Source organism: Chiloscyllium punctatum, chromosome 2 (genome assembly GCF_047496795.1).
Source record: "Chiloscyllium punctatum isolate Juve2018m chromosome 2, sChiPun1.3, whole genome shotgun sequence".
Taxonomy (NCBI): domain Eukaryota; kingdom Metazoa; phylum Chordata; class Chondrichthyes; order Orectolobiformes; family Hemiscylliidae; genus Chiloscyllium; species Chiloscyllium punctatum.
Window position 1 is genome coordinate 54,890,540 of NC_092740.1, and position 21,244 is coordinate 54,911,783.

Below are 21,244 nucleotides of genomic sequence, written 5' to 3' on the forward strand. Positions count from 1 at the left end.
TGTTGTGGCTGTACAGGATATTGGTTAGGTCACATTTGGAATATTGTATACAATTCTGGTCTCCTTCCTATCAGAAGGATGCTGTGAAACTTGAAAGAGTTCAAAAAAGATTTACAACATGTTGCAGGATTGGAGGATTTGAGCTGAATAGTCTGGAACTGTTTTCCCTAAACTCTGAGGGGTGACCTTATCAAAGTTTATAAAATCATGAGAGACATGGATAGGATAAATAGACAAAGTCTTTTCCCTTTTTTGGGGGGAGGGGGTTGTCCAGAACTAGAGGCCATTGGTTAAGAGTGTGAGGGGAAAGAGATAAAAGGGACCAAAGAGAATTTTTTTCATGCAGAGGGTGGTGCATGTTTAGAATGAGCTACCAGAGAAGGTGGTGGAGGCTGGTACAATTACAGCATTTAAAAAGGCATCTGGATGGGTATATGAATAGGAAGGGTTGAGGGGGATATGGGCTAAGTGCTAGATTATGTTAGGATATCTGGTCGTCATGAACGAGTTGGACCGTAAGGTCTGTTTCCATAATGTACATCTCTATGACTCTATTTATGTAGTGTAATTATTTGAAAAAATGCACAATGTAAGTTATTGTCAAAAGGTTGCAAAATATTATACTTTTATATTGTACTTACAACATATCATTACATTTTTAAAATATACGGTCAGAATGTACAGGATTTGTAAAGTTGATTTAAAATGACAACAGTGTAATTAGGCACAGTATATCAAAAAAGAAAGTGCTTTTTTCCAAAAAGTCAATGAAATTTTGGCTAGTTGTTCAAATATAATATTATAAATATTCAGCTGTATATAACAGTCTATTCAGCAGGTAGTTTATTTTTGCCTTCCTTGTCTGGATTTTGTACAACATTTTATCACTAAGTTTCTAATATAACAGCTTTGGCATTCAACCACAGTATTTACTAGTTTCAGCATATTCTGATTGCCCTGACACAATGACGATGGACCTTTTGAAGTAGTATTATTTACTTACACTTCAGAATCAATCACCAGAATCACGTGTAACTCCCAACAGGTAGGATGCAAAATTCTCTCCTCATTAGTGAATCAACAGAAATTTTACGACTAGCCATCAGCTTTCAATATTTATTTTATTTGTTCTGATGAAATATCAGATTTACTGAATTCAAATATACACTTGCCATGTGGATTTAAACTCTCAACTTTTATGTATCATAGGCACTATGCTCCAGTATCACATTGTAAATGCATACATACATCATTAATAGAAGGCAGCACAACAATACATCAAAATGAAGTATCAGTTTACACATGCTGAAATCTCAATCTCTCCCAGGCTGGACTTTTCACAGGTACAGAAGGAGGGATAAACAGAAAGATGATTGCACTCCATTCTCTCATACGCCTTAGCTGCCAGATAAGAGCAGAGTTGGCAGAATCGAGGTTGCATGCCTGCTCTCTCGGCCATAAATAGAGAACACGTTTGATGAAGGAAATCAAAATGACCAAAAACAAGGGACAAGAAAACCATAAAAAGGCATTTATGTAAACTATGTGCTTGCATTCAGTAGCTGATCAATAGTGACTGTAAACTAGTCTTTTTAAACAATTAGCAGATTAGCATTTTTAATGGCAGAAAAGAAGAAAGAGGAGAAGGAACATTATCCTACTGAAGTTTGCATTGTCAAAATTACTTCTATTATTTTTTATTGTTAAAAATGTTATGAAATGGATGTGGTATGGAAACATTTTTGCCTTTAAAATATAGTAAGATGGCATATATTACTGTTCAGTAACATCGCCCAGAAAGAAACACCGTAAACTGTGCAGTCCTATAATTTGATAAATTAGCCAGGGCCAAACTAGGATTTCATTAATCTCGGATTTGGTAGCTCTTGAAATGGTAAAATTGTCTACCATAGGAGTAAGCCAAAAACAAGCGAACAACTTAGTGTGCAATAGCTTGGCGTTGACTGGAAATAGACAAATTGAATAGTAGAACTGAAGTCAGTGAGAAGTCAACATCATATTACTATATTCAGATTTGGAATGAGATTTTGAATTTTTCAACATCCATCCACTTTCAGAAGTAAAATAGGACCCCTATAGGTTTCTAACTTTTGTTACCAAAGATATGAGGTCCTACAAAGTACTAGATTGCTGTGTTATTATGCTGTTTTAGAGATCTGACATCTTATTCTCTGCTTACTATCTAGCTTTTTTTTAAATATCTGAAAAAGAGTACTTGGAAATTGTATTCCTGTACCTTTTACACAGCAAGTAGATAAAATCTGAAAAAGCTCTTCCTGAGAGAATGATTCAAACTTGACTTTCAAAGGGAATTGGATAAGCACCTGAAGAAAAATGAAATTGCAGCACCACGGGTAAAGAACAGAATAATTCTACTAGCTGTGTTACTCTTACAGAGAATTGCCACCAATATAATGGGCCAAATGGTATTCTATGATACCCATATAAAGCATTGCAATGACAGCATTGAAATTTATTATGTAAAAGTCAATTAGCAGAACACTCCTCAAAATCTAAATTTAAAAAATCTGCTAAAGTGATGAGATTAGTGATTAGGTTACGAGACAGGGATGTTGTACACTTTGAAATTTGGAATTTCTGCAAACGCTGTGCAAATAATATACTTATTATTCATAAATATTATTATTCATATGAACAATGCAGTTTGTACCTTATAATTGCAAATTATTATTGAAAAATTAGAGCAGTTTATACCTTTATGTGTACTTAACCTTATAATGAGCTTATAGTATTTCAGCAAGATAAAAGTTAGCACATAAATCTGCAAATATTAAGAATCATACAAAAATAACACTTAAGCATTTTTGTTAGACTGACTGGATTTCATTTGAATACGAGCAAACAGCAGTAGATAGCTCCAATAGAATTTGTAATATTAGGGAGTTGACGGCAATGATAAGCTGGCACGAAAGAGAAGTTGGGGCTTGGTATAGATCACCTGGATCTTATTGAATAGCAGAGCAAGCTTGAACAGCTGGATAGTCTATTCCTCTTTCTATTTCTTATGTTTTAATGTTCTTACGTTCATTGTCCAAAGTGTTGATTTTAAACTTAACTAATCATCAATAATGCCATTTCTCCCTTGGTATATAAACAGTGATAGAGAGATAAAGGCTTCTGATCCAAAAGCCTCCTTCTTCTTTAAGTGGTATAATAATTGTAACCCTTAATGGCTTAGCCAGTTTCTATGGAAAGTTGCTAAACATTCAGATGAAAGTCCCAGAATTGACCTGGAGATCTGATGAAGGGCTTTTGCCAAAACATCAAATTTCCTGCTTCTTGGATGCTGCCTGACATGCTGTGCTTTTCCAGCACCACAATCTTGACTGTAGTGCATACAGATTTGACTGAAATTTGGAGCAGTATTAGAGGCACTAAGATTGGTCTTGCTGCCAGATTAAGAAAAACAAAATCAGCTTCTGTTTCTGTGCTTGTTAGTAGCATTGTCAGATGTGTGTATGGATAGCTATTGGACAAAGGCTTATACATTGTGACCTCCTTAAAATAGAGGAGGGGAACAACACGAATGGGCAGTCGCACAGCAATTAGGAGTATATCACACAGAAGTGTTCCTTTAAGGTGCACGCATGTGCCAATCTTAAAGGTAGCACACAATGCACCAAGCTGGCCACAAGTAGCAAAGTTAGAAGGAACTAGAAGGATCAGTCAATGTGCTGATCAACACAAAGATCATAGTATATCGTACATACAATGCAACAACGTTTCAAATATTTAGTTTGCTTCTGGAGCACTTTCTAACAATGACTTTAGATAATACTACAAAGCTGTGCATAATTTGAGTACATTAATCCTTTATTTCATTGCATGCAGCTAGTCCCAAAATATTAAATTAAAAACTAAAAATTTACAAAACCAGCTATCCTATTTTTCCTTGTAATTCCTGTGCTCAAACTGACTCAGAAACAAAAGAGCCAATACTGAGCCCAGCTAACACAGAACCAGAACACTTTACATTGCAACTTAGTTGGTAGCACACTTGCCTCTAAATCATAAGGTTCCAGGTTTAAGTTCAGTTCTAAGGACTGAACATAAAAATACAGGCTGACTTTCTAGAGCAGTACTGATGGAATGCTGCATTGCAGGAGATGCTGTCTCTTAAATGCAGTATTAACCTGAGGATTTCTCTCTCTGCTCAAGTGGATGTGAAAGATCTCAAAGCACTATCTTAAAGAGAAGAGGGGTTATCTGCAGCAATGAACTTTGCGATGTTAAAAATCGGAAGAAACATTTCAGCCTTTCTTTCTTTAAAGTATACTTTAGTATTTTAAAACTACTGAATCATGCCAATAAAGATAAATTTTTCATGTCATTCATTTTACTAGATTGAATTTTCAGTAATATATGGTCTCTTTTTTGCAAATGGTTCCTAGGCTGATGGACCTTGAGTGATGAATTCCAATTAATATCATTCAACTACAGCACAAATAACTCAAGGAGGCCTATATGGAGGGAGAAGAAAACACCACAAAACTTACAAAGGTAAACAACAGTAATACACCTCAGAGTAAGCTGTCTGTTCAGTTGAAAAGACACAGAATTTTCTGGCCCTTGACACAAATGGTATTATTTTCCCTTGGAAAATAAATTTTAAAATACTTGTATCCGAATTGTCGCGGTGAAGTTTGTAAGCTCTGTTAGACAATTGAAATGCATTGTATAAAAATGATTTTGGCTTGTCAATCAATAGAAAGACCATATTAAACAACAGATATTCTGGTATTGACAATTACAATGAATAACAATGAGAGTCAAATGGGATTTTAAATAATATGTTTCATCTCAAGTTTTTATTCTACAGATCACTTATGAATAATAAAACTAAATCACAGACAAGCAAATTATTAGTAAAATCAGTTTATTAGTTACAACTTTGCAATGAAGTTCTATATATCTGCATTAATACTGATGAAAAACATGTATGAAATGTTAATGATTTGAAGTATCCCACACCAACACACAACCCATTGAAAATGTCAAGTTTCAATTTAAACTGCCAAACTTAGATAACTGCGTAAGTACAAAGGCCACATCCTAATATAAATGAAAAAAAATTTGTAATAAAAGGAGAAAGCTTTACATATTGTACCATTATAAGAAAGTATAATTGTTAGAATAAAGATGCAAAAAGTAAAATATCTTTGAAAATGTTAAAAATAACATGAAGCTTCAAAAATGTATTGCACCAACTGTTTTCTATGCTGTACAGTACAAATCACAACTTACATGTACATTAACTCTCTGAATGATTCTGCTAAGTCTTGAGTTTGTTTGGTGTTTCCTGAGATCCTACATATAATTTTTATTTTAAGCATTAAAATAATGATTTGGTTTCTACTGACCATGCAAAGAGCAGTTTTGAGTTTATGTCTATGCATGCAAAATGATTTGTCTATGCTGAAGTCAAAATGACATACTAAATAATTCTGCTTTCCAACATAATATATATGGATCGCGTCTGTCCAACATAATGTTGTACAAATGTGTCTGCCATAAATCTGTAATGTAATGGAATAATGCTAGCAATCACATGAGCATTCTTCTTCACACACAACTAATTCAAATAAAATAAAGCAATTAATTTTAATTGTACTTAAAACATATTGCAAATAGCTTGAAATTCAAATATTTAAATATGCATTGCAATTGTCTATTTTGGACTATGTGTTTCAAAAATTTTTAACGTATCAGTTTTCGTCACAGAACAATTTAGAATAATATGACACGAGAAAATTTTGTATCTATTAGCTTGATACTTAAGCATCAAATTCAGAGAAATAGTTGGAGCAAACTGAAGAAGGTACAGCATAGATTTGATTTTAGCAGTTTTAGATTACAAACTATGTAGGCCAACCAGCAGGGATACTGTCTCCTCACATGATAATCAATTGAAACTGGAGTGTGTCTTGCCATACCCCAACAATCGGTTCTGGTCTCTGGCCAATCAGGATGACACGTGAACTGCCTAATCCTTTCTTTGTACGATACATAAGACTCTGTTGTCACTGCTGGTTTTTCATGAATTGCCTGTGAAAGCCTGCCTGATTTCTTGAAGATGACAGCCACATTGAATGTTTGCTGTCCATTGTGCAAATGCCTGTGTGACTACAAGATTAAAGTACTAATGAATAGATCTCTAATCACATGTCCACATTATAAATTTGCCTTAGGCCACAGCAGATTAGGATTTAATCCTACAGAAGCAATAAGCAATTATTAAAATTAATATATCCTACCTGATCCAATAAAAAAGTCTAGATATAACTGCTGCAACATAAAACCTAATAGTTCATGCTCAGTGCAGCTGAGATTATGCTGCACACTAGCATTTTATTTTAGTGTTATTTTTACTTGCCCATAGTGAACAGTTAAATCAAAATTTGATTGTCAGGAAGTATTGTCAGATTCATAAAATAATTTCTCAATGTTGAGAAATTATTTGATAAATGTTGAAGCTCTTGAACTAATAACAAATATCTAAACAATAAGTATATGTCAACTTTGAAATACCACCTTACGAACATTGTTAGTTTGACACAGTGCAATTTGGTATCAATCAGCAACATCTTGTTTATCTAGTCATGCTTTTTGGTTACCCACTGACTTATTTTGTACTGACAAAACATAAATTGTAATCAAGGATGCTACCATCATTCAACATTGCTATATTAAAAAAAAAATGCATGAAAATATATTTTGTTCTAATTTTATTTTAGATTTCGATCAAAATATTTACCTCTATAAGAACTAAAATAATCTTCCACTGCACTGTTCCAATAGAAGAAAACATCACTGCATACAATATTCATGTTCATATAACTATCTGATGCTAATATCAAAAAGGTCACATACATATGCATGTTTGTTCTATATGGTTTAGTGAATTCCTTTCTTGACTAACCCTAAACAGCATTTGTCTGCTGGGTACGTGTTTAATGTTCTTTTTTGTTGGCCTTAAATGAAACAAAGGATTTTTTTAATGAGTTAATCAGATGAGAAGTTGTTTGATCCCTTTTTTTAGTGCAAACTCCACTGTATTGTCAATCCAGAAATGTCTTCAATGTACAGACACAGGTAGAAAATGGGGAGACTGGGTGGTGGGAGGAGGGGAATCAAATTAAAAATTATTTGGTGCAAACTAAAATGGTAAAGAAAGGAAACATTATGAAAGTTAATGTGTGAAAGTTGTTTTTAAGTAAGTATCTGAAAGTAAATAGCAAAATATGACAACACAAACCAAGAGCTGTCAAAATATTATTTTAAAAACAGTTAATTTGCATGAATATATGTGCAGATAAGCTTGAAGATGCTCCACTGAACAAACAGAAAGTGCATTTCCTCTCCACATTAACATCTTTCTTTTGCAACGTTCCTCTATCCAACAAATGCTGCCAGCAAAAACAAACTGTAGTAGTCATTTCCCAGGCTGGCATGCCAGGGCTTCTGCTCACCTATGTACTCAGGGACACCAGGAAATAGAAGTAACCTCAAAACCAAAACCAGCGCCAAGGAATAATTCTTCAAGTTTGTCCTGACAAAATGCTCACTCCACCTAGTCAAATTATATGTAGACCCAAATATTGGGTTTTAGCCAATACTCCGACCTCTGACGAGTCATAGTATGTGTGTATTTCGATTTTGGTCACTGAATGTAAAAAAGATATTTCTGATATGGTGTGTTTTATTCAAATATTGGAGTGATTTGTAGTGGGCGTTTCTAAACTAGTTGGGAGCACGCGCGTATTACACGGTCAATTCTCTTCCTGACAAAAAGAAGGTTTTGAAAAAAAGCAGGTCATGAAAGTAGATTACTACAATACGCTGATGTCAATCTTTCGGAAGAAGAAATACCAAGTACAAAGGGCCAATATCTTGTTCATTTATGTTAACGTCAAATAGAGAACACGGAGCACACACTACAAGGTCAAAACATTTCGGATGTAATGAACAACACCACATATCAGACATCACAAAGTAACAGGTTTCTTCTTACAAACAACGCGACCTCAACAACGCCTAAACACACCAAAAAAACTTAATATTGACAACTGGTCGCAACAGTTTACAACGCCTATGTCAAGATCGTGGAGCGAAGTAAAGTTTACAACTCGCTCGCAAGTGACAATCATGAAGAATTCGAGAAAATCAAACCAACGTTAAATATCTGGACACAAAATGTAAGTTAATTGCTGACGAAGTTTCACTCACTTTACAATCTCCCGTGGTTAAAAACTTCTCCAAACAGAAGGTGTGCACGCGATTGAACCTTGGCTGCTAAATTACCATCTCACTGCTCTGGACCTGATTAACGTGCTGCGCTCGGATTCCAACTTACTTGATCGACCACTCTCGGTGCATTCCGCTGGTAAAAATCTGAACTCTGGAAAATTTGCTACTGATTTAAAACAAAATCACTACATATTACTTTAGACCACTCAGCGCAGGGAAGAACAGGTTAAAGGGCCATTATTCTCCCACAATCCTAAACCAGTTTTATGGATTATCAGTTTCATTCTTGAACAAAGGGGCGGGATCAAATCTTCATTTTCCTAAAACAAATACCGTGCCACCGACAAGACAGAAAACATATTAACTCCTTTATAACACATGACTAACCACGACTGATTCTCATCATGGGATAAACAAGCTGACTGCACTCCTTTTCACCTTGATACAACACACTTTCATTTACTCTGCATAATAGGTATGTATCGCCTCCATGTCTATATTGTGAGAGATTTGTCATATTTTGTTTTGATAATGTAATATTGAGCATGACCTTGTCTGACAGCACGTTGGCACTATTTCTGTAACTTGGCGTACAATGTAATGTATTACAGCCATTAGTATGATACATTAAAAATCTACAGGGACGGAAGACAGAAAATAACTGCCCCCTCCTACAGTAGAATACCCATAGCCTCTTTAAGCTTATAAAAATGCCTTTTCTCAGGAAACTAGGAAAATAATACCAAGCACACTACAATCTCGAGTTCTATACCGGTAAAACGTATTTCTGTTATTGTTCTAGTGTTGTCACGAATCCAGAACCAAGCCACTGTTCTTCAGTCTGAATGAGATCAACACAAAATGCCCCTACACCTTTGCAATCAACTGCCTGAAATTTTGCAAGCACTTCGCACTACAGGGAAAGACTAGAAAATGAAGAGGGTGTGGGGTGATCGGGCGTCCATTTAAAAAAAACTTAAAGAATGCATCGATGAACCAAATGAATGGGAGCGTACCAAAGTCTAAAAAAAGCTTAGATGGGGAAGAAACTTGAAATGAAGGAATAACTGTGGGGATGAGATAGGAAGAAGATTATCTGTGACTTGCAGAAGGAGTTATGGAATAAAGGTAGGGTTGGCTATGACGATCAATTGGGATGTAGGTGCACGAAGAGACATTGAGACTTCACATGGTTCAGTATAGTGCGCAGCAGTCTAACTTGGAAAGCAGTTCTACACATTCCACCGTCTGAGTGTTTCCGACTGCGCCAAGACTCCGGCCCATATTAAAACAATCCTGTTAGACCGAACAGCTATTTGGAAATTAAAACAAGCAGCTTCTCCCAGACAGGATAGACTTCAAATTCTCCGGATAGCATCAACACAGGAAGTGTAAATCACTACAGATAAAGATTGTTTATTTCCTCAACTTTACCATTACGACCAACCTCAGCCACAGTTCCAACATAATTCAAGTAACATGACTCTCACATAAGATGAAATGCAGAATGAAAGTCACTCATTAAGTGCGCGGAAAGTATGCACAGCATCGTGTCCACTTTCAGAGTGAACTGTCACGGACACATCACTACAAACTATCAAATATGTTATCAAACTATAACATACGAAAAGTCAGATTTTTATGTACAGTATCATTGCTATTACAGTACTCAGTAATATGTGAGAGCAAGACTCAGCACTTGAAGTATTCATTGATCAAATTAGTGTATTAGTGCTGTCTACAATACAATTTCAAAATTGAATCAACTCTAATAAATATTTACTGCCACTTTCATCACGATGGAAGGGAACCCACCCAAAACATGAACCGCATCGTGTAACAATATTCGTGAAAGCACCAAGTATAAAAACGGTTAATTAAAAGTGAAAAAGAGCTACTGTCCATTGTCGCCTTGGCATCACTAGGGTATATTGCACACTAACTCCATTTTAGTCACAGTATGATTTCTGTACTTTCGCACGAACCGCACATGTCAAAACAGAACACAGAACAGGAGAAAAGTATACACACAGTAGGATTGAAAAATCACTTACCGCAAAACCTCGACGATGCTGCGTTCTCGACTTAATTTTTTCCCCTCTTGAAGACGAATTAAAGTTACTTTAAAAGCCCCAACTTCTTTGACACCTTGGATTAAAAGCAGAACAGAGAATCGACCATGTTACAAACAAATCAGCCGGCGCAAAGCTCGTCATCATTCACCACCACAACAACACGTTTACGAGCCATGTGAACATTAAAGATTAAACAAAACCACGGCTGAAACAATGACAGAGAGTATTAACATTTAATTCCCTCCTCGGATTTGTATAGCGTAAGTTTTAAGGAGGAGGGGAGGGGGAGCCAGCCAATTTAAAGCAGAGCAACATGCGCAGGCCGTAATTTGCTTGCCATATAGCTTGAAGCATTAAACAATTACTGATATAGTCTAGTCATTAAAATTGCGCTGCTGTGTTTTTTTTGGGAGAAAATAAGTTTCTATTTTTACTGACCAGTGAGATGAAGGCAAATCTACTGTGAGGACTGAGATTTGTATATATTAATTTAAAAAAAAACAATACTTTAAAAAACTGACATATACAGAACTGTAGATAGAGCCATTTCGCCGTGAGAGAGAGAGAAAACCCAGCTCGGTTTAGTCAGTCTCCCTGTCTGTGTGTATCTGCTTCTATATTTAGCGGAGGAGCAGCTCCAGTGAGAGGAGGCGGGGCCGGCGTTGAGCTCGCTCGCGTCGGAAAACGAACGTCACAAACACGCGCGCGCTCGCGCGAACGAGCGTGGGAGTGCGGGCGCGCGCCGGCGCACGGATTCACCCGGCCACGGCACCACGCTCCGCGACGTTTCCGCCTCACAACACCCAGTTCGGTAACCATCCGCCGCCGAACTCGCAAAGAGTCCCGCGCTGTCCTCTTTTTTCTCGGCAGGGGGCTGGTCAGGTACAGTCGTGTCCCCCTTGGCGCCGTTTATGGAATTGCTTCTATTACTAATTACCTATTTGCGTGTTTCTGTATGTTTCTTTTTTTAAAAAAAAATAGACGGGCTTCGGTTGTCAATGGCGAAGCGTTTTGAATATAAACTGACGCGGCTTTGAGCAGGGTGTTTGTCGAGGATGGGAATTAACTGTTTAAAATGTTGGAATGTAATATATTGGGATCTGTGTATGTAAAATAAATATGCCAATGCACTCCCGGATGCAGTCAAGTTTGAAGCGGCGCACTAAATGCGTGGTTTCATCCTCATGATGGTGCGAACAATATTGGGGCCTGCCTGTCCGACTGGCCTCCCTGCTGCCGGTGCCCGGATTCACCTCTCCCGCCACCCCTCCCCATTGACGTCAGTGCCCGGGCGGGCTGTCAGCGCGTGGAGGGAGGGAGCGAGCTGTCAATCAAAGACAAGTTGTACAGAAAGTGGAAGCTGGAGCTGCACCTTGGTTGCTGTTGCTGTTGCCATTCCTCCCATCGCCGCCACCACCGCCGCAGCAGCAGCAAAGATTTCACAGCCGATCAATCACAACAAAACTGTTACTTTTAATATCTGTGCAGGACAGATTTAACTTGAGTGTATTAAGCTATTCTCTTTGTTTCTCTCCCCCCTAATGAGTGTGGCGAGGTGACGTACGAGGGAGGGAGGCGTAGAAGTCATTGACTCAAAAAATCCTCATTTTCATCTATTTTAATCTTACACAGTTATATGAATCAAGCAAAAAAAAAACCGCGCAAGTTTTGACTCAATCTCATCAATATGATCCTGGAAATCTTAGGAGCAAGGCAACAGCTCCCCACACACACCAATCACATTATTTGCTAATCCATGTTAAATACAAAACATGTCGCTGCTTTTTTAAAGCCTCTTCATTCGACTTGATTTACTCGTTTGCTCTTTGTGAAATACATTCCCACAATGCGCAAGATACAGTGGTCGCCCACATGCTTGTATATGGTATGAGCACGTCAGTTTTATAAATAGGGGTAAACAGAATAGTACGATATATGGCAAGAGTTTATTTATTTTTAAAGCTCGACAAATTCAATTTAAAACAATACCGGTCGTAACCAAATAACTAGAACTTTTCAAAATGTTAAGCGGTATTTAATTACATGTATATGGAAGAGTTATTGGGAGATACTAAATATTCCTTGTCACTGTTGGGCTTAATGTAACTTTGATGGGTAAATGAGAGATACGTTTTAATTTTAGCGTCTAAGCAAGAAATTAATTTGCGAAACTATTAACGGGGCTATAACATTAACATGTCTAAAGAAGTGAAAAATATTTTCGAAATCCCTATCCTGGTATAAAGGGTTATCAGTTATTCGTTATATAACCTTCTGAAAAAAAGTCTACCATACATCCTGACACAGGATCCCTGCCTCTTTAGTTCTTTGCATATCAAATAGCTAAACTAGGGGAGCTGGAAACATGTAAGAAGGGCAGATGACATATACATTTGACACTGGCTGCTGTGAACATTAAAAGACATAGAGAAAAAGAAAAATCAAGTACATGACAGAATGTATCACGAGGCAAAAGCCAAATTACGGGGAACAGTTAACACTAAGGGGAAAAAAAATCCACAGATAAGTTATTCTCCAATTTTTATCATGGTTTTGAAAATATTTCACCCTACCAAACACCAATGCTGTGTAGTGGCTAACTTCATCAAATTTAGATATATTGCACAATAACAAGGGACTTTTCCAGAGTTTCTGGTAATGTACATGACTAGTCTATCCTTTCCCATTAATAGTGAACCCCGTACTTCTACCCAGAGGGAATACCGTTTTTTACAATTTAACCATTTCTATAACAAAACCAAAACAAATAGACTCTCTGGAACACTTGTATTATGTTTTCTGGTTCTCATGTGGAAACGCACTCGTAAAAAAGCCCCACATTTATAATGGAATTGTATAACCCTGTAATTAAGTGCGTGTGTGGGAGATCAAATATGTTTGCAAACCTGCCTTTGATATTGCTTATTGCTATTATATATGTTATTAATCATGAAGTTATTTAATAATTTGGCTACTTTGTAACCAAACTCAAAATCACATGGTAAAATCATAGAAAAGCAAAATAAATATCTGTGAAAATAATCATACGCCTAATCAAATAATAAAACCCATTACATTTATTTTTGTGAAAGATTGATTTCTGATTTCATATTTAATATTTAGAGTTGCAACATCAGTTTCTGATGTGAAGCCTTAGATTCAGACTCAGCCTATAGAGATCAATAAGGAGGTTGAATATGTTCCTCCTTCGTGCGGCCTCACAATCAAGTTGATTGGCCAAGGAGGAAAAAAATCCAGTCTGTTATCTATCAATTCACCACCCAGTCATTTCTCTGTATGCCATTTCATATATTGACCTTGCAAGCAATGTTAGAGTCTGTGTAAGATATAGGTATTTGTATTCTAATCTCAATGATGATTTTTTATTCAAATAATTAAATGCATTCATTTCAAATTTTTACTAAATTTCGAATATAGCCTATTTATTGATCCCTCTTCCAATGTTACTCAATGAAACATCAATTTCTTATTTGCAATGTATCTACAGAACTGGGTGTTGCTGAAACCTACATTAAAGAGTGACCTAGAGGACAGCTGTAAATTATGTATGTCAAAGTCAAGATTATGTCAACCGCTTTTTGGAATTCAGTCTATATAGGACTGATTTAAACAACTCACTGGCAATATCTTAGCAGTTGCCATTTAATAAACATAATATTTTTGACCAATATATGAAAAATGTAATTTGATAAAAACATCAAAACACAAGCTTTAATATATTGCAATGGCATCTGCATATGATAACCAGCTGTTAGATTTACTCAGATCATATATTAATACCAGTATCTAGCCATGTTGGCATCTGTCACAACTGATTTAACTGTGAAACTGAAAGTTTGAACTTATAGAAATTTATATTCAATAAAAATTTATAGTATTGAATACTTGTTTGTGAAAAGTTGGGCATTTATAACTCTTGCCTTAATTCACTAATCGGTTATCACAGTACTAACGGGGTCAGCATAAGAAAACTTTATGATTTTATGGAACAAAAACTCTTCTTATCAAGCACTGTATAATATGGGTTAATACTTAAGATAATTTAACCTATAGCTTGATTGAATGGGCTTATAACTAGAAAATCGAGCTTTAACCAGATGCTTCAAAAGAAAACATGATCAACATAACTAATACAATATAGTTATTACAAGTGCATCAAGAGGGTTTTTTTTTAAACTGGAAATTTTTGTCTTAAACATTATATTTGCTAGTGTAACTTAGAGGTATTGTGAACTGATTTCAGACTTGTTCACCATGTACAGCAACAGACAGCACCCTCAAAACATTAAGTAGTTTTACTTTACTACTCCACAATAATAACTCTTATACAACATAGCTTTAAAGAACAACTTAATAACATTTCATTTATTAAATAGGCTCCTACAATTTTCTTTGCGCTGAGGCAAAGGTTCTATACCAACATTGCAATGGAGTTTTTACATGTAGTTTTTGACGTTTTGTTACTTTTTGGTCCAAAAACTCACCAATGTCCTCTTTCCTTCTTCTACGCTCTGCAGCACCTGCTGCAGGCTTGGATGATCAAACACTGCAGGTAAAATAAAAATCCTGAAGAAAAAGCCAGACCAGCTGGCTTTGAAGAGAACCCCCCCCTCTTCGGGATGAGCTTGCTTCGGTCTGTTTCCACACAGAAGACGGAGTCTTTTTCCCTTTTCGATGTTGACCTATAGTTGCATGATGCTTTGAACAAGTGGTTGGTTGCCCTGGTCCACCTGCCTCTGTCACTCCTGGGTAAATTTAGCCATGGAAGGTATCACTAACAGTCAGACCTTTGTCAGTCTGGCAAGAGAAGTAGGAATACTGCCCAAGTAAGCATGAACAGGGTTCAGATGGAAAAATGAAATCACGATTCTTATCCAAAAATCATTTCTTTTTGCCAATTAAATTACTTACATATGCGAGAAAGTAATGTTTTACTTTTAACAGAAAATTATTCTGTCTTACAGCAGCAAACTATATTTAGTAGCTAATTCATTATAACTTGTGGGTTGACATAAGGTAACATTGCTTGCTAAGTTGGATTTGTTGCAGAAGAAAAAATCTGTCACAGTTTTTCCTTTTTAAAACATGGAAAGCTTTGTCTTCAGCATATTAATAGTTATTCAGTTGTAGCTCACTAATTAAAGCTCATAATGTAACTCTCCATCATGAGTATCAGAGAAGTAGTGAAGAGTTAATATAAATGAAGCAAAAAGTAACATTTTATACTTACTGTATGGTTATGAAATTTGTGTTTTTTGAAGATATAAATTAAGGGTTATTATCGCAGGAACAAAACAAGTGTGTTACAGCCATGAAATTTGGATACAACCTGAACTACATCATTTATTTTCAATAAATAAGCCATGCCAAATGTACTGTTTTAACTTCTATAGTAAGAATGTTTTTCTTATGGTAGAGACCTATAATATCAAAGAAAGCAAAAATATGTCTTGTGTTCACAAAGGTTTCCACTTACTTAAGTTCTCCTAAGACATGGATGGATGGTTTCTTGGTTTGTATTTCCTAAACAGGAAGAAAATTACTTCTAAGCTAAAATTGCATGTATTATCATACCACCTCAATAATGTTTTATCATTAGCAATAAACCGTGCATCATTTATGAATAGCACTAATAAAGCTACCTGTAATGTGCAATGTATCAATAAATAACGTACATATATAATGAATGATACTATGAATTAGTAGCTAACACTTTTAACTCTCAAATTGATGTACACTGAGGTGAACTTTGAACCAGATTACTCATATGAATCTGTTTGTGAATCTGTCTACATTTGAAGGCACAGTAGCACTAGCACAGTTTCAGAGTTGCTTCATAAAACTGAGTGCACTATTATTAAACTGTGAGTCAAGAGTAGTTTTGTGTTCCATAGTCATATTCACTGACAACCAGTCTATTACCGGACAAGCCCATTTCTATGTGGCATTAAAATCAAACCCCCTAATCCATGGAAATGCAATGATGATAGTTTTGCTTCAAAAGTAACAATTTTACTGGAGCAAACTTCACATCAATATAGCAATAACATCATTTTGGCAAACACTATGGCCATTACCAGCTCTGAGGTGCTCATGTCCAGCCAGTGCAAACACAATGATCTCATCATTGCCTTTGCCATTCGGAAGTTTTATTTTGAAGACTGCCATTGTAACAATGTCTCCTTTGTACTTTTAAATGTATAAACAAAGCTGTTTTTGAAAATGGCAACTCTGTGTTCAGTCTGGGTCACAAAAATTTGTAGACATCTACGTTAATGTAATCTAATACGAGAATGATTTAACTCAAATCACTTGCTCTTGGCAAGTTATTTGATGACAGACACCAAATAATATTGGCACTTAATGTTGTAATAACTTTTGGCAAAATGGTGATTTAAGTTGGTATCAGCTTCTGAATAATGATAACAATTTCATGTTCAGATAATGTGTTATATCGAAAGAGAAATAACTAAGATATTTAAGCAGACGCAGTTATACTATGGGGCTGAAATGAAGCTGCAGTCTTATTATTCTTCTGTCAACTTGACAAACATAACTGAGGAACCTCACTAAGTGCGTCAAATGATAATATTCAAATATGCATGACAGGAAATATGCCTCATAGGACAGTTGAATAAAAATGTCCTACAACTTGAGAGTTTTAACATTTTCTGTTCCAGTATGAAAACAAAATTCAAGATACTGACATTTTAAGCCAAATGCTACTGGCATAGTTCATTTAAGTGTTGCTTTAATGATCTGTTTGATCCAGAGTTGATTTTCAAACACTGTTACAATATTCAGTGGACTGAATGGGTGTCTTCCGTATTCCCTGGAGAATGAGTGAGAGCCGTAAGTCACCTCTTAGGGGATACTTGCTGTCTCTACAGACTTTGAAGTGCTGGCTGCCTCTGAGTTTACCTCACCCTTTGCTAATTCTTATTCACATTACCAAATTCTTACTGAACTCCAATGTTCTGCTCCATGCAAATTCTAATCCACCGAATGTTGCAGTGTTCCACATCTTACACTTAATTCCATATGTCCAGGTTCCCAATACATATCAAAATCCATTGGTTCTCTATCCCACCATGACTTGAATTCAAACTCTTTTTCTTCAGTTACAAATTTTTCCACAGCCTAATTAGCCCCACATTTATTGGCTGCTCTAACCCATGATTAATCAGACACTTAACTGGAGAGTGGCAGACAGAAAACCCCCTACCTTGAATTGGAGGCTAGCAGCTCTGTTGAACAGCAGCACCTCTGACAATATAGTGGCTGTTGCCAGTATAACATCCACCTAAAATGTAGAATTGTCACAGAACCCCAAACCTCAGGTGAGTAAGGTGCTCTCCTCCAGGACATTGAACAAAAAAAAACCCTGGGAACTCGTAAGCAGCTCTACATGAGTTTATTTGTCATGTTCCCAGCAAAGTGAGCATCCTTGGCTGTCACTGGTACTAATGGCAGCAAGTTCATACCCTCATAAGCTGTAATTGTCTACTTAAGGCTTGCCATTGACTGTTGTAGATGAAAAGACCATTCATGTTACCACCACAGACCTACATGAAGTGGAAGTATGGCTGTGGAACCACTACAAGTCAACCTATCATGTGATTAGCTCCTACCCATAAGCAACTTTGCCATAGGGGTCAGCATCTAATTCTGCCTGTTACTACATCCCTTAGTATAATTGTTTATTTCCATCTTTGCAGCACTGATTGCCTCTAACTTTACCTTACCCTTTGTGGATCTTAATCTATTTTATTAAATATTCACTGAATGCCAATGTTCTATGTAATTTCTAATCCATCAAATGTGGCAATGTTCCACATCTTGCATTTAATCCCAATTGTCCAGGACCCCTAGATATACCAAAATACACTGGTTCTCCAGCTCACCATAACTTAAATTCAAAATACCTTTCTTCATTTACAAATGCTTCCACAGCTAAATGCACCCCACATATACAGACTGTGCTAACCCACAATTAATCCTTGTGCTATGGTCTTGCCTTCTGCAAATTCTTCTCTTCCCTCTTATATCATCAATCACTATGGCCATAATATATTTTGAATTTTATTGCTTACCTCCCCCAGCAATTCACAGTCTTCTCAGAAGTTTGAGGTGAAAATTCTAATCTCTCAGTAAATCCAGGATAAAAGTTTGGCTTCTTGTTGCTTTGCTGAAGATGGCTAGAATGGGAAAACTAGAGACACAGCAGAGATTCATCCCAAGGAAAAAGAAGCATGATACAGGGAGGATGAGGCAACCATGGTTGACTAAGGAAATCAGAGATGGCATGAAAGCAAAAGAGATAGCATATAAAGTAGTAAAGAACAGTGAGAAACCAGACAATTGGGAAACTTACAAAGACCAGCAAAGGGCAGCAAAAAAAAAGAAGGAAGATTAAATATGAGGGTAAGCTAGCCAGTAATATAAAGGAAGTCTGTAACAGTTTCTTTGGATATATAACGGGCAAAAGGAAGACAAAAGTAGACATTGGGCTGTTGGAAAATGACGCAGGAGAGATAGTGGTGGGGAACAAAGAAATGTCTGAGGAACTGAATAGTTACTTTGTGTCAGTCTTCACAGTGGAAGACACGAGTAATTTCCCAAAATTCAAGAGAGAGAGGGAGGCAGAACTGAATTTGGTGGCCATCATCAAGGAGAAGGTGCTATAAAAACTGAATGGCCTGTGGGTGGATAAATGACCTGGACTAGATGGACTACACCCCAGAGTTCTAAGGGAGGTTGCTGAAGAGATAGTGGAGGCATTAGTGATGCTTTTTCAGGAATCACTAGAATCAGGGAGAGCTCCAGAGGACTGGACAATCTAACATTTAAAAAGGGAGTAAGGCAGAATATGGAAAACTACAGACCAATTAGCCTTACCTTGGTCATGGGTAAAATTCCATAATGGAGGATGAGATTTCTGAATACTTGGAAGTAGAACGTGGAACAATACAGCACAGAACAGGCCCTTTGGCCCTCGATGTTGTGCCAACCTGTGAACTATTCTCAGCTCATCCCCAACACTATCCCAAAATCATCCATGTGTTTAAATCTCCCTAAAGTGGCTGAGTTGACTGCATTAGCAGGTAGGGCATTCCACACCCTTACCACTCTCTGTGTAAAGAACCTGCCTCCTACATCTGTCTTAAATCTATCACCCCTCAATTTGTAGTTATGCCCCCTTGTACAAGCTGATGTCATCATCCTAGGAAAAAGACTTTCAGTGTCTACCCTATCTAATCCTCTGAGCATCTTGTATGGCCCTGTCAAATCCCCTCTTCGCCTTCTTCTTTCCAATGAGAACAGACCCAAGTCTCTCAGCCTTTCCTCATAAGACCTTCCCTCCAGACCAGGCAACATCCTGGTAAATCTCCTCTACACCTTTTCAAATGCTTCCACATCCTTCCCAAAATATGGGGACTAGAACTGTATGCAATATTCCAAGTGTGGCCGCACCAGCGTTTTGTATAGTTGCAGCATGATATTGCAGCTCCAGACCTCAATCCCTCTATGAATGAAACCTAAAACACCGTATGCCTTCTTAACAGCACTATCCACCTGGGTGGCAACTTTCAGGGATCTATGCACATGGACTCCAAGATTCCTCTGCACACCCACACTACCAAGAATCTTTCAGTTGACCCAGTACTCTGCCTTCCTGTTATTCTTCCCAAAGTGTATCACCTCACATTTAGCTGCATTGAACTCCATTTGCCACCTCTCAGCCCAATTCTGCAGTTTATCCAAGTCCCCCTGCAACCTGTGACATTCTTCCAGACTGTCCACTATTCCGCCTACTTTCGTGTTGTCTGCAAATTTACTAATCCATCCACCTATGCCTGCGTCCAAGTCATTTATAAAAATGACAAACAGCAGTGGTCCCAAAACAGATCCTTGTGGCACACCACTAGTAACCAGCCTCCAGGCTGAATATTTTCCATCAAGCACCACTCGCTGCCTTTTTTCAGAAAGCCAGTTTCTAATCCAAACTGCGAAATCACCCTCAATTCCATGCCTCTGCATTTTCTCCAACAGCCTACCATGTGGAACCTTGTCAAAGGCTTTACTGAAGTCAATGTATACTACATCAACTGCCCTACCCTCATCTACATGCTTGGTCACCTTCTCAAAAAACTCAATGAGGTTTGTGAGACACGACCTGCCCTTGACAAAACATGTTGACTATCTGATATCAAATTGTTGCTTGCTAGATGATTATAAATCTTATCTCTTATAATCCTTTCCAAAACCTTTCCTACAACAGAAGTAAAGCTCACTGATCTATAATTACCTGGGTCATCTCTACTGTCCTTCTTGAATAAGGGCACAACATTTGCAATCCTCCAGTCCTTTGGTACCAAACCTGTAGACAATGATGACTCAAATATCAGAACCAAGGGCTCTGCTTTGTCCTCCCTAGGTTCCCAGAGAATCCTCAGATAAATCCCATCTGGCCGAGGGGACTTGTCTACTTTCACTCCTTCTAGAATTGATAACACCTGTTCATAACTAAACTCGATCCTTTCTAGTCTAATATCTCGTACCTCATTCTTCTCCTCTACAATATTCTCCTTTTCCTGAGTGAAAATCAATGAGAAATGTTCGTTTAGCACCTCTCCAAACTCCACAAGGTCCATACTCAACTTCCCACTTCTGCCTTTGACTGGCCCTATTCCTACCCTAATCATCCTTTTATTCCTCACATACATATAGAAAGCTTTAGGGTTCTCCTTTATTCTGTTTGTTAAAGACTGCTTGTGTCCTCTCTTTGCTCTTCTTAACTCTCTCTTTAAATCCTTCCTAGCTGATCTATAACTTTCCATCGCCTCATCGGAACCATC

General features: G+C 37.1%; 1 protein-coding gene across 13 annotated transcripts in view; it reads right to left on the reverse strand.

Annotated features, from left to right (window-relative positions):
- The window catches only part of mef2cb (myocyte enhancer factor 2cb), a 239,365-nt gene extending 223,483 nt beyond the window's left edge, over window positions 1–15,882 (reverse strand). For 3 of the 13 annotated variants that reach the window (XM_072582849.1, XM_072582852.1, XM_072582855.1), the window contains exons 1-2: window positions 10,803–10,982; window positions 10,344–10,437 (exon numbers count right to left, since the gene is read on the reverse strand). The gene's annotated coding sequence lies outside the window, so the exon portion shown is untranslated. Of the gene's footprint in view, window positions 1–10,343; window positions 10,438–10,802; window positions 10,984–11,301; window positions 11,593–14,869; window positions 15,048–15,861 lie in introns of those variants that run through there. The other 10 variants (XM_072582851.1, XM_072582853.1, XM_072582843.1 and 7 more) reach the window with 8 other exon arrangements.
- Between the last annotated feature and the right edge of the window lie 5,362 nt (window positions 15,883–21,244).